We start from the raw sequence: 26,017 nt of genomic DNA, 5'->3' as shown, positions 1-26,017 counted from the left end.
AGCCTCCACCACCTTCCTATAATTGGCGACCAGAATTGAATGCAATATTCTAGATGCGGTCTAACCAGAGTTTTATAAAGCTGCAGCATAACTTCCTGACTCTTGAACTCAATGCCTCAACTAATAAAGGCAAGCATGCCATATGCCTTCTTTATCACCCTATCATCCTGTGCAGCCATGCTTCTTTGACCGGTATTTTACTGCAATTATTACAATAAGTTGTTCAGCGTTCCCATTGGTGACAGGCAACTTTTGGTGGGGTGGACATCTCCAGTGTTAACAGCCATCCAGCCAACAATAAGTTGTTCAGCGTTCCCATTGGTGACAGGCAACTTTTGGTGGGGTGGACATCTCCAGTGTTAACAGCCATCCAGCAACATGCAGTTGGATTTTAATAGTGAACAGTGCTGCACTCACTGGCTTTCAGATGAGCGGATATGGGCCCTGAGACACTTTAAACACAAGAGCAATAGATGTTTGAAGACTTCTGACGGACTTTCAAGCCATTTATTTCATTCTTTCTCACAGATGATTAAATATCACAAGGTTTGGACCTTTATATTAATCAGTGCAAGTGAAGGAAGGCCTATTCCTTTAACCTCACCACAAAAGATGCAGTGTTGCTTTAACTGGGCCCGTTCATGACCTGCTGGAAATTCTGCACTTGGTGAGTATCCCAGTGAACCAAACAGTTCTAAAAGGCTTGGGCATTGTAATGCCATAGACCTGTTGTCCAGAGTAAGGAGTGGAGGGTAGTTTGAAAATCATTTCACCACTCACTGCCACTACATTGCCAGCCGGCTGAGCAAGTCATACTCAACATGAACAATTATAATCTCTTCAATTCAGTCAGTGTCAATGGAGTCAGTGGCTACCCTCTGTACACCTCACTGTTACCTTTGGTGTGCCTGGGATCTACTCTCAGCCTTCTCTTTCACATCTTCTCACTGTCCCTCAACAACATCATCCAAAACACAGCCTGCACATGTACACTGACAGCACTCACCTCTACCTCACCACAATCCCCTTTTCACTCCTCCACACTGTCTAAATTGTCGGACTGCTTACCAACATGAACAGAAATTTCCTTTGACTAAATGTTGGGAGAACCATTGTTTTTGTCCCCGTCACAAATTCTGTTCCCTAGCTGCTGACTCCACCCCTCTCTCTGGTACTTGGTTGAAACTGAACAAAACTGCTGCAACCATAGATACAATATTTATCACCCCAAGGTGACCAAAGCTCATTGATCAAAGTCATCACTAAGACCGCTACCACACCACTGAACATTGGCCCTGCTGCTGCTCACTTGCTGTTGAAACACTCCCCCATGCCTTTGTTAACTCTAAATCTGACTAACCAAATCTTTTTCATCTTCCCAATTTCCATCCTATCCAATTTAACCCATTCCCAAACCCTGCTGGCTGTATCCTGACTTGCACCAAGATCTATTTATGGACTCACCCCTCCCTATCTGTGTGAGCTCCTCCGGGCATATTATTCCATGACACATATGCATACCATGTCTGTAGCGAGTGCTGGCTGCCTGAGGAACTTCAGCTCTGGGTCGATGAGCTGGAGTCTGAGCTTCGAACACTGCAACGCATCAGGGAGGAGAACACGGGACTTCAGGAAGCAGTCACATCCCTTAAATTAATGACCCCTAAATTGCTGAATGGTCAGGGACAAAATGGTGTGACTGCAGAAGAGACAGGTAGAGGGATCCAGAGGATAGTTCCAGTGGAGCTTCTGCCCTTACTCTTGTCCAACAGGTAGAATGTTCTTGCTCCCTGTGCAAACGAGGGTGGCGACTGCACAGAGGATGTGCAAACAGTCCATAGCTCCATGACAAGGGAGCCATTCAAGTGGGGAGAGGAAAGAGAAATGTTGCCGTCATAGGGGGTTGCTTAGGTAGGGGAATGGACACTGCTTTCTGCAGCAAAGACAAGGAGTCTCACAGGCTATATTTTCTGCCTGGTGCTAGGGTTAAAGACATCTCTTCTGGACTGGAGAAGAACTTGGAATGGATGGGTGGGGGGTTGCGGTGTGGACTAGGAACCAGTGGCCATGGTGACAGTAATGACATAGCTAGGATGAGGAAGGAGGTTCTGATGAAGGATCCTGAGGCAAAATTAAAAAGCAGAACCAGAAGGGTTACATTCTCCGGATTATAACCTGAGTCACATGCAAACTGGCAAATGGTAAATAGGATTTGAGAGGTAAATGCAGGGTTCAAAGCTTGATGTGGAAGAAATGGGTTCTGATTCATGGGACATTGACACCAGTAATGGGGAAGGAGAGAGCTGTTCCAGACAGATGGGCTCCACCTGAGTCATGCTGAGATCAGTGCCCTGGTGAATTGAATAACTAGGGTTGTAGAGAGAGCTTTAAACTAACGAGGGGAGGAGGAGACCCCTCTAAATCAAAAAGATATGAAAGAGCAGTGACAAAGGATAGTGAGGGGGGAAATGATAGTTATTGTGCCATAGGCCAGAGCAGAAAAAGTTAACAAAAATATGCAAAACAGAGCAGAGTTGTAAATAACTGCAAAAAAATTAAACCTTGATGGTTTTATTTGAATGAACATAGCAAAATAGATGAGTTAAGAGCACAGCAAGCAACAAACGAGTGTGATGGCTATTACAGAAATGTGGTTGCAGGGTGATCAGGAGTGGGTGCTCAGTACTCCAAATTATACACTGGTCCAAAAGATCAGACCAAAGGGAAAAGGAGGTGGGGTGCATTCTTGATCAAGGAAGGTACAAGAGCAGTCCTGACTCGTGATATCAAGTGTTAGAGATTGTTCTGGAGTTATGAAATTACATTGATAGCAGATATTAATTAAAATGAGAACCAGTCTTCAACAAAGACCTATTCACAATTTAACTTCCACTGGTACTTTAAACCCATTGACTCCAATGTCGGGTGTGGGACATTCTGATTCTGTACCATTATAACTGCACGGGGAAGACAATAGATGAATGTTCATGTTAATTGGCCCTCATTGAATGATGAGATTAGGGAAGGCATTAAATTAATACAATCTCCTGTATTATCACATGGTTAAAGACATATCCTGCCACGTCATACACAGTTCAGGACATGTCTGTTTTGTCTCTAATATTCTGGCTGTTTGTATATTCAAGGAGCTATCCCTCAACAATGTAACAAAAGTAGTATACTTTGGGTGTCTGGTGTTTTGTGCTCAGAAACCCTCAGATCAGCCACCAGTATTTGAATATTCAAAGAGGCTTCGCTGGCTGGATGTGGCCCCACTGTAAATGTGTAAGTCTGTAAAATTACCTGTCTACACTCAAAATGTTAAAATTGAGTAACTATAGCCATTGAAACAGTTGTTAAGCATTTATTGTTGTCTTTGTGTTTAAAAAGAATAAGGCATCACTGTGCTGTTGAGTGTGGGGAGTGGAGAAATGGATTCTCCAAAAGGCCTGTTTATGATGAATAAAGACCTTTTATATCTCTCAGCTACCAGTCTCCATGTGGCTCAGTCACAGTCACAACATTGGAAGGAACACACAGGTGGGAGCAGTCTACAGACCCCCAAAATGTGACCTCTTAATAGATCAGAGCATAAATGAGGAAATTTGAAGGGAAATTCAATTATCATGAGGGATTTTAATCCACATGTTGATTGGATGAACTAAACTGGCAAGGGTATTGAAGAATTTATGAAATGTATCAGGGACTGCTTTTTAGATCAGTACATTGTGGAGCTTACCTTGGAACGGGCTAGTTTAGATTTGGTCCTATGTATTGAGGAATGATTAATAAGGGTTCTCATGGATAAAGATCCCTGAGGAGGTAGTGACCACAATATTACAGAATTCCAAATGCAGTTTGAAGATGAACACCATCGGTCCATAACCAGTGTCTTCAATTTAAATAAGGGCTATTATAATGGTATGAGGGAGGTTTGTTGCAATTGTGCAGGGTGTTAGTGAGTCCTCACCTGAAATACTGTGTACAGTTTTGGTCTCTGAACCTAAGAAGACATATAGTAACATTGGAGACAGTACAAAGGGGGTTCACCAGGCTAATTCCTGGGATGAGAGGGTTATTTTTTTTTTTATTTACAGCATGGTAACAGGACCTTCCGGCCCAACAAGTCCGCGCCGCCCATTTTAAACCCAAACTAACCTACCCGTACGTCTTTGCAATGTAGGAGGAAACCAGAGCACCCGGAGGAAACCCACGCAGACACAGGAGAACGTACAAACTCCTCGCAGACAGCGACGGGAATCGAAACCCAATCGCTGGTGCTGTAATAGCGTCGCGCTAACCACTACGCTACTATCTTACCAAGAGAAACTAAATAGTTTGGGCCTGTATTCCTTGGAGCGTAGAAGAATGAGGGGTGACCTTATTCAAACATATAAGATCCTAAGGGGGCTTGACAGCGTAGATGTTGGAAGGTTTTCACTAGTGGGAGAGTCTTGAACAAAGGCGTGGTGAATCTGGAATTCACAGAGGGTGGTGAATCTGGAATTCCCTACACTGGCGGGTGGTGGAAGCTGGATCAATAGAGGTGGATAAATATTTGATAGATCGAAGAATAGAAGTGTATGGAGAAATGGCACAGAAGAGAAGCTGAGGCCAGCACAGACCAGCCATGATTATATTAAATGGTGGGGCAGGTTTGAAGGACCTGACAGCCTGCTCCCACTCGTGTTTTTTTCTTCTGTTCATAACTCTAGTTCTGGCCTCTTGATCTTCCCTGGTTTTAGACTCAGTACTATTGATGGCCATGTCTTCAGCAGCCCAGACCCCAAACTCTGTAACTCCTTTCCTAAGTTCAAAACCATGACGCAGGTTTCTGTTTGATTCAAATATTCGGGGTGTAATATTGCACTTTCATTCGTTGAGTATGGGCCTTACTTTAAAGGCAGTGGTTCCTGCTCATATAACAGACAGAAATACCTGGTGAAACCTTGGATTAGTTTTTCCTCCATCATAAAACAGACTATCGCACTTTTGATACTATTATGGCTGAGACAAGCTAATTTTCCAAAAGGCCTCAGATCAAACCTGGAGCCTTTATTGTCTACTATACGTTGTCACCTCAGTTTTTCAACTTGAGTGAAGACCACAGTCCAATTAGCTAACTGTCATATGCACAAGTACATGTATGTACAGGTGCAATGAAAGATTTATTTGCAGCAGCATCATAGGCACATAGCACCATATAAACAGCATTCACAAGAAAAACATAAACATAAATTATACACAATTTTTACAAGAAAACACAATTAGAACAAACAAAAACACGAAGACCATTTTAGAGCAAAGTGATCAAAGTGGTCATAGCGCTGCTGAACTGTAGGGATTAGAGTTGTGTCGGCTGGCCCAAGAACAGAATGGTTGAAGAGAAGTAGCTGTCCTTGAACCTGGTGGTGTGGGACTTCAGGCTTCTGTACCTCCTGCGAGAAGATGGCATGGTCCGGATTGTGGGGATCTTTGATGATGAATGTTTCCTTCTTGAGGTAGTGCCTCTTGTAGATACTACCGATGGTGGGGAGGGATGTGCCTGTGATGTATTGGGCTGAATCCACTATTGTCTGCAGCTTCTTACATTCCTGTGCATTCAAATTGCTGTACCAAACCATGATACAACCAGTCAGGATACTTTACATTAGGATAACCGTACATCTGTAGAGGTTTATTAGAGTGTTTGGTGACAAGCTGAACCTCCTTAACCTCCTAAGAAAGTAAAGACACTAGTGTGCTTTCCACGTGATTGCATCTACGTGCGGGCCCAGGACAGGTCATCCGATATGTTAATGCCCAGGAATTTAAAGCTGCTGACTCTCTCCACCGCCAATCCCCCAATGTAGACTGGCACATGTTCACCCTCCTTCCTCTTCCTGAAGTCAACAATCAGCTCTTTAGTTTTACTGATGTTGAGCAAGAGATTGTTGTTGAGGCACCACTCAACCTGGTGTTCTATCTCGCTTCTGTATGCTGACTCATTACCACCTGTGATTCACCCAACAACAGTGGTGTTGTCAGCAAATTTATATATGGCATTGGAGCTGCGCTTAGCCACACAGTCATGTGAGTATAGAGAGCAGAGCAGGGGGCTAATCATGTAGCCTTGAGGTGCACCTGTGTTGATGATCAATGAGGAGGAGATGTTGTTACTGATCCTCACTGACTGGGGTCAGCCAATGAGCAAATCGAGTATCCAGTTGCAGAGGGAGGTACAGAGGCCCAGGTCTTGAAGTTTGATGATGAGTTTGGATGGGATGATTGTGTTGAACACCGAGCTGTAGTCAATGAATAGCAGCCTGACATACGAGTTCCTTTTGTCCAGATGGTCCAGAGCAGAGTGAGGAGCCAGAGAAATTGCATCTGTTGTGGCGATAGGCAAACTGATGTAGATCCAGGTCATCTCTGAGGCAGGAGTTGATTTGCACCATAACCAACCTTTCGAAGCACTTCATTACGGTTGATGTAAGCGTTACCGGATGGTAATCATTGAGGCAGGTCACCACGCTTTTCTTGGACACTGTTACAATAGGTGCCTTTTTAAAGCAGGTGGGAACTTCAGACCACAGGAGCAAGAGACTGAATATGTCCATAAATACTCCAGCCACTTTGCACAGATCTTTAATACTTGGCCAGGTACACTGTCTGGACCAGACGCCTTTCATGGATTCACCCTCTTGAAGGATGTTCACACGTTGGCCTCAGAGACTGAGACAACAGGGTCTTCCGGTGATGTGGGGGCTTGTGTGGGTGTGTCATAGTTCTCCCTATCAAACCATGGATAAAAAGCATTGAGTTCATTCAGGAGTGATTAGTCATTGCCACTTATGCTACCTGATCTCATCTTGTAGGAAGTTATATTGTGCAAGCCCGGCCACAGCTGTTGAGTGTCCATCTGTGATTCCAGTTTCATCCGAAGTTGCCAGGTTAGAGGAGTAATAGTTAATTCAAGGAGTAGCTTGAGTTTTAAAAGCTTATAGATTGTGGGAGGAACTGAAAACTGAAGGAGATAAAGAATGTGCGGTGTCAGGAGAGAAAGAGTTAGCAATGAATCATTATGTCAATACAGTGAGAATGCAGAAAGAAGGAAGAGTATGCGGCTCTCATATTAAAAGGGAGAAGGTCAGCAGGGCAGACATTCTTTCTATAAAGTCTGTTTCTATAGATCTGCTGCTTTCTATAAAACAGAAAATAGCATACCAGAAAGAAAGATGTCAGCAGGGACAAGATTTCCCTTGCCATCTTGCCCAGAGGTGGAGCAGGATTAGTGTCGGATAAATACAAGAGGCTTTTGATTTGCATTTTGTTTCCAATCATATGACGGCTTAGCTGACTTGATGCCTGCTCGTGAAACAGTGCTGAGTGAACAGTTATTGATTTCAACACAACTTCAGTTAATCACTAACTTAATCTTATGGTGGATTTCAACCTTCTGGTGAAATTGGAATGAAATTTGACAAAAAAGGACAATTGTGTGTAAGTCTGGCTGTGTTATCAAGAAATGATGAAAGCAAATCTGAAATCCTTAAGGTTTATATTAAAGCCATTTGCAGCAATTATGAGCCATGTCTGCAGTCAGCTGAGTTGCATAACTTTGAGCCAACAGTGGAGAGGAAGACAAAAGCAAGCCAACAGCCTCTGAAAAATCAAAAATCAGCCCTTAATATAGAAATATCCGACATAGTGACCATAAAGTGCTGCAGGAAACATGGTGATCATATATCAACATTCCATTCCTGGTGTAACAATAGATTGTAACAATTTGTAAAATTATAAAATCATGAGGGGCATAGATAGGGTCAATGCAGTCTTTCTCCCAGGGTTGGGGAATCAAGAACTAGAGGGCACGGGTTTATGGTGAGAGGGGAGAGATTTAATAGGAGGATGGTCAGTATATGGAATGAGCTGCCAGAGGAAGTACATTAAGGGGCAGGTAGATTAACAATACCTAAAAGGCATTCGGTACATGGATAGGAACGGTTTATAGGGATATGGGCCAAATGTGGGCAAATGGGACTAGCTTAGATTGGAACCTTCATCAGCATGGGCCAGTTGGGCCAAAGGGTCTGTTTCCGTGCTGTGTGACTCCATGATTCTTAGGGATCCTACCCCATCTTCCTGCAACTGTATACTATTTTGGAGCTGTATTTGTTTACTGTATTTGCTATATCCGATTGTCAAATCGCTTTAATATTGTTTACCTGCTTGTCACTATTAATCCAAGGCATTCCTTCCATGGAATATATAGAGGGATTCATCTTCCTTTTATCCTTTCAGTTCATGCTCACATTCCCCCTCACCCAACACAGGTCACACTGGCATTCTCCTCCCTTTCACTTCTCAATGCAAACTGAGGCGATTTTTCCTTCTTCTCTCAGTTCAGGGTGAAACTTGTGTTCCTTTTGCCCTGTGCAAGCCATAACATTTATCCTTCTCATCAGCATCACTCTACATGATGTGACTTCTGCTGATGCTATTATGGAGAACTGAACATGATCATGATTGGGTGAGAACTCTACCCAGTCCAAACATCCAGTGCTGTTTAGTTGATGCTGCAGCAACAGGGGAGAATCCTATCAATGTCAATGAGGCAACCAGCCAAGAGCAGCACTGATTTTCATCCACAAGCATTGCTCTGTGTATGCTGTCTTCATCACGCACAGAAATCCATCAAAGGCCTTGCTGTCTGGGTCACAGAAACTGCCACCCTGTATTATTGTTAAGCTTAAGATATTAAAACATTAACAATGGTGAAACACCATATTTGAATTACATTTCAACTGTAATTCCAAAATGTTATGCTCACTTAACAGTTATAAAATGTGAAAGTGCTCTGACCAACATTTGAACTAAAAATAAATGAAAAAAAAACTTAGGATGTTGAATATCTCAAATAAAAACAGAAAATGCTGGTCAACAGGTCAGGCAATGTCTGTAAAAAGAGAAACAGAGTTAACATTTCAGATCCAAGTTTCCCAGTTCTGACGAAGGGTCCTGGGCCTGAAATGTTAATGCTGTTTTTCTTTCCTTCTGCTGAGTGTTTCCAATATTTTCATATTTATTTAAGTTAGAATTGATCCAGGCACAGTCATCCGTAACACGGATCAGGTTGCCCACACAGTATTAATGCAGGTAGTTACAATATTGGAAGGTTGTCGAGATATTCTCCTCCCCCTACTACTTCACCAATTTTCATTCATCTCAAGCCCTACCACCAACAACATTATCACCTTCGTCTTCTCACACATGGCCGTGTTACTCTATTCTGTGTCCTCTTCTGGGATCTCAACAATATCATTCACCCCAGGAAGATTCCTACTTGCTCCCATACTGGGCAAATGGCTGAATTCACTTTTGTATTTCTTGAGCTCAACAATACATCTACCATATCCATAAGCTGCCAGCATCACTTCTCTACCTAGAGAACCAAGTCCACTGGCTCACTGTCCTACTAAATCCTTCAACACCGATATCCCAAACTCAACACCAATACAGTGCTTGTGGGTCCTTTCATGTTGCTATTTATTTAGGCAAAGAGTTGAGATGAAACAATCAATAGACTTTCCTTTATTGAAGGCAAAAATCTTATGACAACATTTGGTCCAATAATGTATCAAAAGTCATACCATGTGGTGCACTTGGTTCTTAAAAGCACAATGGCACTTATATTCACTGCAAACGTAGAAAGGAATGGTTCTGGGACTGAGCCTGGGGTGGGGGAGGGTGGGTGCAGGGAAAAGGGGTGTGGATTGGTGAGAAGGGAAGGCAGCAATGAAGTCAGGGCAAGGAATGGTTGCCAGGGATCATGGAGCTGTGATTAGCTAGGAGTGAGTGTCGGTTTATCAGGGAGTAATAATCATCAGTTGGAGAACTATTGGTGATCAGGGACGTGTCTTTGCCTAGGGGGTATATCAAATGTTGGATTAGGAACGGTCATCAGAAGACACGTGGGAATAGAGGTCTAAGTTGAGAGACTGGTGGACGAGGATGGGGTTTGTATGAGGGTGATGAGCTTGGTGCCCCACCCCAAGGCTATCATGGTGAAGGCGAGGTCAGGGATGGTAAGTGAGAACCAGATCAATAAATTATTAAAGGAAGGTTCCCGGGGTGTGTGGGACCAGCCAGGGAGGTCTATACATGCAGACCATGCAATTCACATAAAGTCTCCAAATTTCATATATATTTTCTTCATCACTGAAATTAGATTGCATGGAGTAAAAAAATGTGTTGCTATGCAATACATATTTCCAGTCGTCCATTATCTCCTAAAGTAAAAGAGCAATTGTTTGAAGCAACAAGATTCTAACTATCTAAACCCAAAACCTGAACAGCAACAATGATATTGTTCAATTCTCTTCATGCAGAAAAACAATTTGTCCTTGGAATTCCATCAGGTGACAATGCTTTGCCCATGGGACATAGTGCAGGAATTGGCAGAAATCTCAGAAAGTTGGTTTGTCACCATTTACATCACTGATCTGGGAGTTATCCCATTTTTCTGATCAAGTGACAGGACATCATCAGTAACCCCTGGAATTTTACTATCTCCATTTGTTGCCTATCCCTCTAAATTACCTTGGGTGAGTTTGAGAAAGATAATTGTTTTGTTGGGAGTACTTTGAATGATGGTATAGATCGTATACACCTTTCCACCCTCGCCTTTCACTCACTTTTCCACAACTAAATATTTATAGTGCTTACGTACTTAGCAACCGCCACTTCTGCAAAGAAACCGAGCCAATTATGAAAGTGAGGGAGGGAGCATTAACAGATCCTGCATGTTAATGGTACACTGACATCTCATTATTTTATTTATTTCTCCATCTCACTCAAGAGAGCTATAAACAGACATAACACAGGCCCCCAGAGGACAGTAAGCTGGTTTCTGACTCCTGTACATACTATCTTATTTCTGTACCCAATTAAGTAGCACCTTCCAATTTACATCAGTTTAAATTTGAGTCACCATTAAGACACAATTTTATACCATTCCTCAAGTCCGTGATTCCCTGAAGGTACCAGAATACAAATAAGCATTGTGTCTGTTAACACTGAAGTGGTTGCATTGGATTTAACAGGGTACAGTATACATCTCCTCAAGGAACCCCCTTTTTATAGTGAATTGGGTTTAAAAATACTAAAATGATAACTTACCAGAAGGCTGATCCTTGAAATAAAAGAGGTTCATTTTCACTCTGATGAGAATTATTCGTGCGATTCTCAATGACTTTTTCCTTGCCCTATTCTAATGAAAGAAGCTTTGGGGCAAGAGTCCAACTGACTCTCTGGATATTGCACTTAAAACATTGAACATAGAACAGTATAGCACAGGAACAGGTTTTTTGGCCAACAAAGTTGTGCCAAAATAATTAAACTTGTATTTAAATGCTTAACTAAACTAATCCCTCTGCCTACATAGTGTCTCTATCCCTCCATTCTCTGCACATTCATGTGCCTATCTAAGAGCCCCTTAAACACCTCTATCATATTTGCCTCCACCACCAGCCCTGGCAGCGCATTCCAGGCACCCACCACTCTCTGTGTAAAAAAATTGCCCCGCACATCTCCTTTAAACTTACCCCCTCTCACCATAAATGAATACCTTCTAGTATTAGACATTTCAACCCTGGTAAAAGGATGTCAGTTGTCTACTCTATCTATGCACCTTATAAACTTCTATCAGGTCTCCCCTCAGCCTCTACTGCTCCAAAGAAAACAACCCAAGTTTGTGCAACCCTTCCTCATAGCACATGCCCTATAATCCAGGCAGCATCCTGGTAAACCTCTTCTGCACCCTCTCCAAAACCTCCACATCCTTCCTGTAATGGGGCAACAAGAATTGAATTCAATATTCCAGATGCAGCCTTACCAGAGTTTTATAAAGCTACAACATAGCTTCCTGAATCTTGAACTCAATGTCTTGACTTATAAAGGCAAACATGCCACATGCCTTCTTTACCACCCTATCAACCTGAACAGCCACTTTCAGGGAGTTATGGACTTGGGCCCCAATATCCCTCTGTACACCAACACTGTTAAGGGTCTTGCCATTGATAGTGTACTGTCCCTTTATATTTGATCTCCCAAAGTGCAAGTAGAGAGAGAGAGACAAAGAGTTGCAAAGTTCAAGAGTAGGAGTGGAACCAAGATATACCTTACATGCCAGCAGGATGAGCAACCTATTTGCAGTGGCCATCAAATGATGACTATGTGCACTGGTAGACTTTTTTTTTGTAGACTGCAAATGAAAACTAACAGTTCTAACTTAAATCATTCTTCAGCACCCTCTGCTGGTCAAGCATATGACTTCAGATTATTTTCATTTGTAAATGTTTTTCAAAATCATGAAAACACATTTTTCAGAAAGGATGTCAGATGTTGTGTTCACCTCTGTCAATATATTTGAGATAAACATTATTCACTGGTCTCTCTTTATTCAACTAAAATAAACCTAGTTCAGGTTGTAATTGAATTGAAGTTAGTCATTGCAAATATACTTCTGTCCCTATTACACATCCAAGACACTCTGATGCACTTTCAAGTTATTTTCTATCCAAACAAATCAATAGTTGAATAGTCATCTATTCACCACTGATGCTGCACAGATATATGGATTTCTCAGGAAATCTTACCTGACATGGATTAAGGAAGGCTGGGATCTACACGAGAGATAACTCAGGGTTAGTGAAATCAATGTTCCATTTTGAAAGTACAGTTTCAGTAACTGGAAATGGAAATAAAGCAGAAACAAAAGTAAGTGATGAATTAACCAGTGATAATTAATACTAAAATTATTATTTCAATCCACACCTCTGATACTGCTCGGCCTTCAGTCATGCAATATTGTAGAGTTTATCCTCATAATAAGGTTATAAAAATACATAAAGGGTAAAGAATTAACAGTTTAGTTAATAACCAGTAATTGTTATTTTAAATGTCATCATTTTAAAAATTTATCTGAGAAAATAATAATCCACATACATTGGATCACATGGACCACATATCTTAAGGTAAAACAAATATAGTTTGCTAAACAGTAGTTATGACTTTGTGAATTGCTAAAAACTCATGGAATAAATTTTTTTAAATTTTCAGGATATTTCTGAGTATGGTCGGTGCATAAATACCTGATATCTTCATCAGATCACTGATTTGCCCTAATTATAGAGGAGAAGGCGGCAACACAATGCAGCTGCCAAAGGAATGTTGTCAACAACTTTGTGGCTTCCACGTTAAACTACACACGTGCAAAATCCTGAAATTGCTGTCAATTTCATGGTGTTGTCATTATAGCCTCAAGATTCAGGCTATATGTTTTTGTTTCATTTTAAATAGCAGCTAAGCATCTTGAATTCTAGCCAAGATTTCACCACTGCCCCATACAATACTGGCCTTGTTCCATTTTTAGGTTTTCTTGTGGTACAAGCCAGAGCCATTGGCAGAGCCTAGGAAAGTAAAAGATTTCCCTCCCCATCACAGGTTTGTTTAATTTGTGAGGGAGAAGGACAAAAAAGAGAAAATAATTAAAATGGTGCAAATAATAGTTAACAATCAATTCTCTAACACTTGTGGGCTGAAAAATATCTACAAACTATTCTGTAAAAGAAAACCAGTATTGAAAGCTTCTGAGGCAAGTAATTTGACCTGATACATTAACTTTAATTCATTCACCATACATGATACCTGATCAACAGTGTACTTCCAATATTTTTTATTGTATTTACTTGAAGTATTATGCTATTTCTGCTTTAATTCAATTGCTATGATTGAATAACCACAAAATCTCATACTGTGAAACTAGTTGATATTGCTGGGATCTTGCTTTTTGCATGCAGCTTGCTTTTTATAGCCACTTTGTTAGCATTAATGAATTCAACAGAAGGCTTGAATAGTCATTAGGTGACGGTGCATGAGCTCTAAGTGAAGCCTTTCAGTGTGAAAATAATTAGCTGACATTTGAATAGGCGAAATACACAAGCAATCCTCTGCTCTTGCATGCATTTATTTTTTTTAAATCTGTATTTTCAGCAGAGAATTGAAAAATATTAAAATGGGCAGTCATTGAGCTGTATGCTTAATTAGAGAATCCAGGCATCTTTTAAAAATTATAATGAAAATAATTTAAATTCAAATTGTGTTTTCTTGTAACTGCTTAGTTTTCTTTATCCAAGGAACAATGTTAGTAGATAATGAAGATAAGGTTAGTCAAGCCATAAGTGATAGCTTTGTAAATGGAGCTGGTGAATCAATTAAAGTTAAAATATGTATAGCACAAATATTAATGTTTGAAAATTTCTGTCATTCTACTCTCAACGTTATTCCTTGTGGTTTCATTCAGCAAATGGAATTGTTTCATACAGGTGATCAGAGTCTTCACAGAATCAAACTGTTTGGAACCTCAGTGTCATATTCAATCATGAGCTGAGCTTCCCTGGTGCATACTATGATACTCAATCTGAGCTATACAGTTGGGATTGTATTTTATACCCAGAACCTTAAAATGCAGAATTTGTTGTAAAGACTGGAACAAAGGAAAATAATCAGGAATTAACCAAGATGGAACATCTTACTGCCTGATTTCCTGAATAATTTTATCCTTCAAAACTCAGTTGCTTTCAAGAGATGTTAGTTGCTAGGGACTGGAATGGATTGGTATCCTTTAACGGGTGAAAGGGTAGGACTACCAAAATACTTCCAGTAAGAAACAGTCAGCATAAATACACCAGCTGGTACTGACTGAAATGTCTACAGTCTAAGTCTTCGCCCTAGGAGTAATGAATTGAGTGCTCGACTGAAGGCAAACTTGTAATGTAGATAGGATTAGACTGATAACTGCCATATCTCATTTCACTAACAACCATCAGCAAATGGAGACCTTTGCCCAGTTCATTCAACTAAGCTGTGACTTGTAGATATGATAATAGCAACAATAGAATAGTGCAACAACATAATGCAGTTAGTTAATCTCATTTCTGTTATACTTTATAAAATACAATGAAGGCAAACCTTTAAAGGCAAACCTTGCTTTAGAACTACGGCATCTGCATAAGCTCTTAATTGCAATTTACATGACAAATGTTAAACTGATGGTTAAAATTTCTGGCTGCTATGATTTCAAAAAAACTCTTTAAAAACTGAATATTTCACTGGATTCTCAAGGACATTGATTAAGAGAGATGGATGGAGAATAGTTTGAGATGATTCCTCCTGATTCCTACTAAATCAGCTTTTGTGATAGTAGGCACATTGTTTCTGAAGCCATCAGCACATCTCATAAAGGCATGATAACAGGTTAGCTCTAAAATAAAGTGCTCTGTCATGCCATACTTCTAATTACCCAGCTGAATGGGAGTAAGGTTGACAAGTTTGTGTGATGACAAGACTTTATAAACAGTTCCTCAGTTCAAACAATATGTTTTACCAGGATACACAAGAGACTGCAGATGCTAGGATCTGCAGCAAAAAACTGCTGTGGAGGCAGAGGGATAGTCGACAGTTTGGGTCAAGCCTGGCATCAGGACTCCTGACCCACTGAGTTCCTCCAGCAGTTTGATTTTTTGCAATATATTTCAATATTCATATTGTCATGATTGCAAAGGGATGCAATCTTTCAGAGCCATCTTAAAGATGCTTAATTCTCTTCCCCCACTAAGCTACCAAGTTGGGAGATGGGGAAGAGGTATGTAAAATGAGGCTCTTTTGGTTGTCTGCTGCAGAGGTACTTTAATGGAAGCTTTCAGTAATCAACAAAATTCATTAAAATTTCTAAAATGATGGTCAAGGACAAGGTATCTGAAATATTACCTCTCCATTGGAGCAGTTTGATGGACGATGTGGTGGGTCACCACACTTGTAATGGTAACCAAATTAGAAATAATTTGAGGTGGGACAAAATTTGGAACAATGAGGCTTTTAAGTTGAATATCAAAGACACAGCTGTCACTTTCCTTGATTTCCTGGGTAATATTCCCAGGGCATAGTTTACCCACTGGATGTTGAGTAATGGGGCAATTTTCCCAGCTGTTTTAGTGTCATAGAGTAATACAGCACGGCAACAGGCCCTTCAGCCCAACTGGTTCATGCTGACAAAGATGCCCATTTAAGCTGGTTCCATTTTCCCGTGTTTGGTCCATGTCCCTCTAAACCTTTCCTATCCATGTATCAGTCCAAATGTATTTCCAATGTTGGTATTGTACCTGCCTCAACCACTTCCTCTGATAGCTTGTTCCATATATGCACCACCCTCTGCAGCTCAGAGTCCATCTCTTGAGAAAGCTTTTTCTGTCACAATCATTAGTTGCACATTGTTATTTTAATGAAAAAAAAGGATACGCAAAACATTTGTAAAAATCTGTTCTACTGCTGATTTATAGCTCAATGATCCTGTGCCAACCATCAAGTACACAATTATACTAATCCCATGTTGTTCTCCCCACATTCTCATCAACTCTATCCAAATTCTCTAACTCACCTGCACACAATGGGAAATTTACAGTGCTTAATTAATCTACCAACCAGTATGTCCTAAGTTTAACTGTTTAATCACCTTATTTACGTATATTCAGCAGATGGGGGTACATTTGCACCTCAGTGATTGACTTTCCCTTGTTTTTTTCCAGAACACTATTAATTAGATTTCCAGACTCAGATCTGCTTCAAGCCATGTGCTTGATGAATGATACTGTGTGTACTCTGTACAAAGAGTGTTGTGTAACTGTAAGTGATGTGGAAAAAATACAAAATAGTATACTTGCTTCTGTACTACCTTCCTCAGTCATACAATTACATAATATTTACAATAATGTAATACAGATACATATGCAAATGGCAAGAATATCTGAACCAGGTCACAAGGTGGATAGGAATGTTATAGTGGTTAACTCATTCATACAAGAATATATATTACAGTGTGAGTGAACATCATTAAATCAACGGCGTCACCATTAAGATGTTTAGACTAACAGAAATGACTGATCCTGAGCTGGTACACAACAACGGAGATCTGCTAGCAATGGATGAAAAGAGATACATATTAAAACTTCTATAATCCAAAATCTGATGTTTAGGAAAGCCTAAAGGTTTGGCATCTGGCTCACCTGATTCTGTTTCCCACTCTCTTTAAATTCTCCGGGGCCCTACCCCACACTCTCATAAAACTCACCGGGGCCCCGTTCCCATGCTCTCTTTAAACTCACTGGGGCTTGATGCCATATTCCTTTTAAAGCCACTGGGGCCCAGTTTCCCATGCTCTTTTAAGCTTACCACAGCCCCATTCCCTTCCTCTCTTTAAATTCACAGTCCCACTTGTTCCCACAGTCCTTTTAAACTCACGTGATTTTGTTTCTTGCACTCCCTTTAAACTTAGCAGACTTACTGGAAAACTTATTATATTACCGTGTCACATCTACAAAAGCCAAACTAAAAGTGTGTTGGAGTATCAATAGAGTAAAAACCAATAGTCTGGAAAATCTGCCAGTCTGGCACCACGGATTTTACTGTAATTACTTATTCGTCTCTTGCTATCAGACTTAAGTGTCCACCCTCTTCAAGTGTTACCCAAGACCCATCTGTCATCTTTACTCTTTGCATTTCAAAGAATATTAACAAGTTACATCGAAGTTGTTGCAATTAACCCATAAAAATCGGAATACAAATAACAGGAATACTAACAAGAACAAACAAACACAATTCTGCAAAGTTTACTCATAAAATATGCAATTCAATAGCTCAAGTCAATTCTTGAAAATAAAGGTGCCCTAGGAAATATTGGCCACAAATTAGGTTACAAACATATTAAAAATAAAATGTACTTTTCACAATTACTTCATACTTCACGTGAGCAGGTACAGTAGTGTAGCGGTTAGTGTAACGCTATTACAGTGCCAGTGACTCGGGTTCAATTCCCGCCGCTGTCTGTAAGGAGTTTGTACGTTCTCCCCATGTCTGCATGGGTTTCCTCCAGGTGCCCTGGTTTCCTCCCACATTCCAAAGACTTATGGATTAGGAAGTTGTGGGCATGCTGTGTTAGCACTGGAAGCGTGGTGACACTTGCAGGCTGCCCCCAGAACACTCTATGCAAAAGGTGCATTTCACTGTGTGTTTCAATGTACATGTGACCAATAAAGATATATCATCATCATTAATCATATCATCATCAAATGGTAAAGTTTGATATGTATTTGAACAGCTTCACTTACACTTTTAAACAAATTTCTTGGTCTTTTTCTAAATCCTGGTCTTGGAACTGATACTTTGATGTTCAATCACTTTGCTAATTTTAGAAATGGCGTGATTTCAGCACTTAAGCTTCTCACGTACACCAATAGATTCTGTCCATTCCGCGGCAGACCAATTCACAACTGCGAAATGTTCCTTTCTGAGTTTTTCCACAATTAGTCGACAGTTGAATTTTGGTGTCATATCTCATTTGTTTGTAAAGCATAATTTCCTCTATGCATGAGATATAATAATGTGATATCAACTAATATCAGAAGACTTCATGTCAAGAGGTTTTTTATAATTCATCATATACTAGGCCATGTAAATATCTATCATGTTTGAGGAAAAAGTAAGAAGCAAGAGCAGCTACTGGAATGCAAGAACCCTCTGACAACAGATAAGACTGGTATCTCAATGTCTGCATGCATTTAACCAATTTTCCCAGGCACAAAGCTTGTGGTCTTTTTTTTCCGGTCTATAAAGCATTGAACTCATGAAAGATCTGACTCAGTGCTTGGCTGACCTCAATGTGTGTGGCCTTAAAGGGATACATACCTATACTTTAGCAGCAGAACAAAGCTACATTGTTCCACAAGAGTAATGCAATTAGTTAGTCCCTTCTACGCATCTACTGTCTGTTATTCTTTCCTGTTATGCTTCAGGTATCATACTCAAATTTCTGATACAAGCATCAAAGAAACGAACCAAGGAAGACAAATTACTGATCACATTATTATCATTAATGCTAGTTTGGCAGGGCAGAAGTTGGCCATGTCACATCTGTCCAGGGTCTGTGGACCAGTGCTGCCAAGTTCACATACAATAAACTGAACTGGGATGCAGTCACTTTAATTTTTGCAGGCCATAAGCAGGGAAGGTTTGGGCTTGGTATATTTAGAGGTCAGAGAGGCAGGACTAAAAGACAATCAACAACCACTTTTTCATCTTATGAGATATTTTAAATGGCAAGGGGGTGGGGATGCAAAGCTTCTGGCAGACTAATAGTGATGCTATAGTGGCTGGAAGCCATTTTGTGAACGAGTTGCTTATTTTGAATGGCAATGTTGCTTAAGTTTTCTCGCACAACTTAGTTACACCATTTGGAGGACGGCAATCATGACATGCTGAGTAGATGCCAGTGTTCTACTGGAACTGCAGAACTTGGGACATGGCTATTTTTGGAGCAAGGGCTTCAGTGGTATGCTTTTTGGGTCTGTGGCATTTCCTGTTTTGAATATACTTAGTTGTTTCTCTATGTCACATTTCACATGTTCTCTTCTTAATAGTCAATGTTATTGTTGGCAGGTCCAAAAATGTCCATATTTTTCTTCCTCATGGTACTTTTCCTTCCATTTGTTGTCACCATAAATGGGGCTTATAAAATAAAATCCCATTTACAATAAATTCACACTATTTATCTTTCTGGATAAATCAACAGTAACTTAAGATTCTAAGCCTGTGTCTCAAACCCAAAAGATAATTTTTACCCAGCCAGCCTGGTGGAAAACTGAGATCACTTCAGTCAGCCTACTGTTACGGACTCAGTGAAAGTCCCTTTAAGATAGAGAGTGTGTGTGTATGTGTGTGTGGGGCGTGCTTACGTCAATAGAAGATAAAGGACGTAATGATGTTGAAGAAGTAAGAAGAAGAGGAAGGAGAGAGAGAGAGAAGGGAGAGAGACACCAGCCTGCTTGTTTTCTCTATCGATGGATGAGAAACAATAACTGTGTTTGCCACTGAAATCCATGTATGGAAGTTGGAAGTAATCCGGTGGAGTTCACTTTGTTGCTGACCTGTAGAAGGAAACAGGTATTTGTATGTGGACGACCACAGTTCGGATGCTTTTCGGGGTGAGGAAGTCACTACCGAGTAAACACTGAAGTGTCGTTTGGGTTCCATCGTGGAACATTTGGATTTTGTATGTACTCTCTCTATGTTTTTCTACATCTACATCTTATCTTCAGACAACGGTGGTTGTTGAAGAAGCCCTTGCTCATGTTTCACCTTATGGCTTGCAGAACTGAACTTTAAGAACCATTCAGGAACTGGGAGTTTTGGACTTTGTCACACACACACACGACGAGTTTAGTTTTGGGGTTAACGTTTGAGGTTTAACATTTTTGAATTCTAACATACTAACATTTTTACTTTTATTTTACGTATTATCATAAGTAGTGATTAATAAAATAGCTTTTAACACTAAATCATGCACAGTGTGTTTCTTTTGTTGCTGGTTTGTGACAAAATTGGGGGCTCGTCCGGGATAGTTCCCAAGGTTAACGAGTGTCGTCTGGGATTGTACCCCAGATTGACGAGATTTGTTCGAGATTCAATCCAAAGATTTTTGAGGGAGGTCTGATAAATTCTTTTTAATTGGCTTGTGTGTGTGGAAACCAGCAGCAATGGATATTAAGGCATTTTTGGAGTCACCAACCCAAAAGGGATTGGAGGTGGCGAAAAAGGATGATTTGATAAAGATTGCTACAAGGCTAAACCTTACAGAAGTAAAGCAGTCTATGAGAAAGGCAGATATTCAGAGACTGATAGCTGGCCATTATGTGGAAAAGAAGGTGTTTGAGAAGGAAGTGTTAAAACAGTTTCCTGGCAGTGAAATAGCAATTTCTGAGGCACAGGTGCAGCTGGCAAAGATAGAGGCTGAACGAGAGCAAAATAAATTAGAAGCTGAACGAGAACAAAAGAAACACACTGTGCATGATTTAGTGTTAAAAGCTATTTTATTAATCACTACTTATGATAATACGTAAAATAAAAGTAAAAATGTTAGTATGTTAGAATTCAAAAATGTTAAACCTCAAACGTTAACCCCAAAACTAAACTCGTCGTGTGTGTGTGTGACAAAGTCCAAAACTCCCAGTTCCTGAATGGTTCTTAAAGTTCAGTTCTGCAAGCCATAAGGTGAAACATGAGCAAGGGCTTCTTCAACAACCACCGTTGTCTGAAGATAAGATGTAGATGTAGAAAAACATAGAGAGAGTACATACAAAATCCAAATGTTCCACGATGGAACCCAAACGACACTTCAGTGTTTACTCGGTAGTGACTTCCTCACCCCGAAAAGCATCCGAACTGTGGTCGTCCACATACAAATACCTGTTTCCTTCTACAGGTCAGCAACAAAGTGAACTCCACCGGATTACTTCCAACTTCCATACATGGATTTCAGTGGCAAACACAGTTATTGTTTCTCATCCATCGATAGAGAAAACAAGCAGGCTGGTGTCTCTCTCCCTTCTCTCTCTCTCTCCTTCCTCTTCTTCTTACTTCTTCAACATCATTACGTCCTTTATCTTCTATTGACGTAAGCACGCCCCACACACACATACACACACACTCTCTATCTTAAAGGGACTTTCACTGAGTCCGTAACACTACCACCCCTTTCACTCTTTCCCTGCACCTTTAAGCTTGTTTATCTGCAACTTTTCTCAACTCTAATGAAAGGACATCAATTTGAAACTTTAATTCTGTTCTTTTTATTCATTTGCACTTTGTGGGTGCTGCTAACAAAACCAGAATTTATTGCCTATTGCCAATTTCCTTTGAAATTGGTGAGCCACGTTTCTGAACCACTGCAGTCCTTCTGGTGAAGCTACTTATAAAGGATCATTGGATAGGAGTCCCAAGACTTAAACCTGGCAAAGATGAAGGAATGGCATACATTTTCCATTCAGGATGCTCCATAACTTGGAGGGAAATCTGAATGTGGTGGTATCCCCATGAGTCTGCTGTGTTTGTCTTTTTTGTGGGAGAGGCTGTCAGAAAAGCTTAGAGTGTGACTGCAGTGCATTTTGTAAGCAGCATACACTGGAGCCACATGATGGAGGAAATTAATGTTTAGGGTAGTGAATGGGGTTCCAAACAAATAGCCGGGTCTGCCCTGGATGGCTTTAATATTTTTGCTTGTAATTGTAGCTACGCTCATCCAAGCAATGTTATGTGGCATTCTGGGCAGCACACTGCAGGGGAGTTGTGAGACTTTGAAGAGGGTTCAAGATGTTTACAGGGAAGAGGGACTTTGGTTTTGTAGATTGACTGTGATGGTGTTGTTCTCCTTGGAACAAAGAGGTTATGAGGAGTTCTTATAGAGGCATTGAAAGTAATGAAGGGCATAGACAGAGTATATAGAGAAAAACTTCCCATTGGCAAAAACAAAGATATATAAGGATGAGTGGGAAAGGAACCAAAAGTGACATGAAATAAAATTACCCAGAGTGGTTAGGGTCTGGAATGCACACTCCAGGCTAGGAGGGGAGACAGATTCAGCTGTAGTGTTCAGTGGGGAGTTGGATGTATATCTGAAAGACTTTGCAGCACTACAGGGAGAGGGCAGGGGAGCGAGACCAGCTGGATTGCTCTATCATGGAGCCAGCATGGGCTTAATGAGCTGAGTGGTTGCTTTCCTTGCGATAACCATTCTGTGATTTTGAGAGTATTTCATTATGCACCTGACTTGCACCTCGCCTGTCAAGTAGAAGATTGTGGCTCAATCCATAACCTGATGGTAACCAGGCAAAATGGCATGGGTCAAGACTGAGTAGGTCCTGCTTGGCATCACTATGAACAAAACCAAACTGATGTACATTAATTTAAATTATTACCCAAATCTCTGCTAGGATTCAATTCCTCTGAGATTGGCAATGACTAACCAAATGTTATGCAGATATCCCAGCCATCTGAGGTTAATATTGAATTATTGGATACTAAAACAGATGTCAATAAGTATGTGTTTTGGCTATTTTTGACTGTGTGAATGAGTGGTTGCATCTATTAAATTCTTTAGATAGTATTTTTTTCTACTTGCATCATGAATCAGAGGGCCATCTAGCAGCTGAACACATCACGGTATAGAGCAAAATAAGCAGATGCTTGCAAATTCTTTATTGATTTAATCAGCTTAATTTGGAAGGATAATTCTACTCATTATAGAAAAGAAGCAAAATGATCATTCATGGACAATTTATTGCAAAACTGAATTGCAAACATCTGGTACTAAGTGAAACTAAATGTTGTTCAATGCCACATCCCTGTTTATTAAGTTCTCTTTCACTTTTAATTCCAGAAATAAAGACCAGCAATGTGCTCCTTTTTCACTGGTAAAATAATAGTCCATTGCAGCAGGCATCATTATCAACCCATCTTTTCCCTGTGGATAGAATTTATAATAGCCCACTAGAACCATAGTTATAAAATTTCCTGAATAAAGCAAATCTGTAGTGAAGCAGAAATTATAGTGGGGAATTGCATTGTGTGTCTTAATATTTTAGAATCCAAAGCTAATGGGCCTGAATGGTGTCCTCTGGTCACTATTATCCCTGGTTGCCAACCAAGTATGTTATATTGCAAAGTAAGTTTCTGGTCTATTTGCTGAATTGTGCTATCAAAAACTCACAACAAAATTCCTATTAAGATAAACACCAGTGAAAATCACTAAAAAAACAACCCAGCTCTGCAAGTTGATTTGGTACAAATGAATGTCTTCAGGGTAATCTGAAACACTTCCCTTTTTGTAGAACATAGAATAATACAGGACAGGAACAGACCCTTCAGCCCACAATGTTGTACCAAACCAATTAAGCTAATGTCACCTGATCTCTTCTGCCTGCACATGGTACATATCCCTCCATTCTCTGCATATTCATGTGTCTATCTAAGAGCCTCTTAAACGCTTCTATCGTATCTGCCTCCACCACCATCCCTGGCAGAGCAGTCCAGGCACCCACTACTCTCTGTGTAAAAAAACTTGCTGTGCACATCTCCTTTGATTTTTCCCCTCTCACCTTAAATGCATGCCCTCTAGTATTTTTTATATTTTGTTTGCAATTCCTTTCTCGTTAATCCAATATTTCTTCCTCCACCTATTGCAATATAGATTCCATAAACGCCAGCTGCTTTTTGTATCTTTCATGTACAATGATAGATAATGGAAGCCAGTCAGCAATAGTGGCATTAAGCCCAATGTTAACTTTATATTAGGAGGAACACTGAATGAATCCCTTACCCCCCACCCCATTTCCGCTCCTCCCCTCCCTGACAACTTCACGGGTTCTGAATCAATTTAATATTTTATTAATAATGCCATGGGTGAGATCAAATAATTCAACATAAACCTGGCACCATTCACATCTGTATGGGTTGTTTTACAGGCAACAACATTAGCACCTGATTTTCAAGCAAATGATTTTACCTTACTGCTTCCTTCATTACAGTGTGTTAGTTTCTCAAGAAATGTTTTTAAACATTAACGCTCTAACCTCTTGTGATAGGGTTGAAACACAGCAAGATACCAAGCCGCTTTTTCTTTACTGGTGTCATGGTTGCTTCATTTAATGACAGGATCTCAATGAAAGTTAGTTGCAATTATATGGTGTGTGATCCAAAAATACATGTGTGCATTTTGGATTACTATAGAGTGTTTAAAACTGGACTGATGCTGAAAATCAAGAGACCCAACTGTTAGAACTACCTTTCAGTAGAGTATTCACCATGCTACAGTGAGGAATATAATGACTTAATCTGCTGTTTGTGAAGATGTATGTTTAAGTGCAGATTGTTTATCTAGACAGAACATCAATCCATTCTCCCATGATGTCTAAAAGTCAACTGTCACATTTTGGTATTTTTTCAACCAACTTTCCAAACTAAAGACTTGGAAAGAAAGAGTTAATTTATGGCTGTGTCTTAAACAAAAATATTCAAAATATTTTCTAAATTAGAGAAGTAATTAAAATGCTAATGTTGTATTTTTTGAAATTACTTCCCTAAAGGCTAGAAACAGTAAACAATTTATGTGCTTTTCTTAATCCTGGAAATCTGCGGTGGGTTGTAAGGCATTTAAACCTTCCATCGTCCTGGAAAGAGCTGGTGATTTAACACGAGTGTTTAAAGGGATGTGGGTCAAACGCAGACAAATGGGACTAACTTAGATGGGCATCTTGGTCGGCATGGATGAAATGGGCCAAAGGGCCTGTTTCCATACGCTATGACTCTATGGCATTTAGCATCCACAGGTTCCTATGTATTGCTGTTTAGCAAGGCAAATAACAAGGATAGACCTTCTATCCAGACATCCTCTTGTGACAAACAGCACCCAACAGCAGTGGTTGATACAACAATGTATCAAAGATTATTGGACATTACTCCCATTAGTACCTCAACACATTTTTAATTCACTGTCTTTAAGATATTGCATCACAGAAACCAGCCTCCACTCCATGGACTCTTGTCTATACCTCTCGCTGCCTTGGTGAAGCAGCCAGCCTAATCAAAGACCCAACCCACCCGGGTCATTCTCTCTTCTCTCCTCTCCCATCAGGCAGAAGATACAGGACCCTGAGGGGACGTACCACCAGGCTCAAGGACAGCTTCTATCCCACTGTGATAAGACTATTGATGGACTCTTGACCTTATACGATGGACTCTTGACCTCACAATCTACCTTGTTATGACCTTGCACCTTATTGTCTACCTTCAATGCACTTCCCTGTAGCTGTGACACTTTACTCTGTATTCTGTTATTGTTTTTACCTGTACTACATCAATGCACTCTGTGCTAACTCAATGTATCTGCACTATGTAATGAATTGATCTGTACGAACGGTATGCAAGACAAGTTTTTCACTGTACCTCAGTACAAGTGACAATAATAAACTAATACCAATATTACACAGGCAGCATAATAAATTTCCCAGTAAACCAGGTGAACTTAAAGTGAGTGTGGGAAACAGGACCTTCGTGGGTTTAAAGCATCCATGAGAAACATGGTCCCTGGTGA

General features: G+C 40.3%; 1 protein-coding gene across 2 annotated transcripts in view; it reads right to left on the bottom strand.

Moving 5' to 3' along the window:
* LOC127573092 (neuronal migration protein doublecortin-like) overlaps positions 1 to 26,017 on the bottom strand; it is a 247,615-nt gene that overhangs the window by 216,560 nt on the left and 5,038 nt on the right. For both annotated transcript variants that reach the window (XM_052020949.1, XM_052020952.1), the window contains exon 2: positions 12,639 to 12,730. The gene's annotated coding sequence lies outside the window, so the exon portion shown is untranslated. The remainder of the gene's footprint in view (positions 1 to 12,638; positions 12,731 to 26,017) is intronic.

This window comes from Pristis pectinata, chromosome 8 (assembly GCF_009764475.1).
Source record: "Pristis pectinata isolate sPriPec2 chromosome 8, sPriPec2.1.pri, whole genome shotgun sequence".
Lineage (NCBI taxonomy): Eukaryota > Metazoa > Chordata > Chondrichthyes > Rhinopristiformes > Pristidae > Pristis > Pristis pectinata.
Note: the sequence above shows the minus strand (reverse complement) of the source record. Positions and strands in the feature narration are given on the sequence as shown.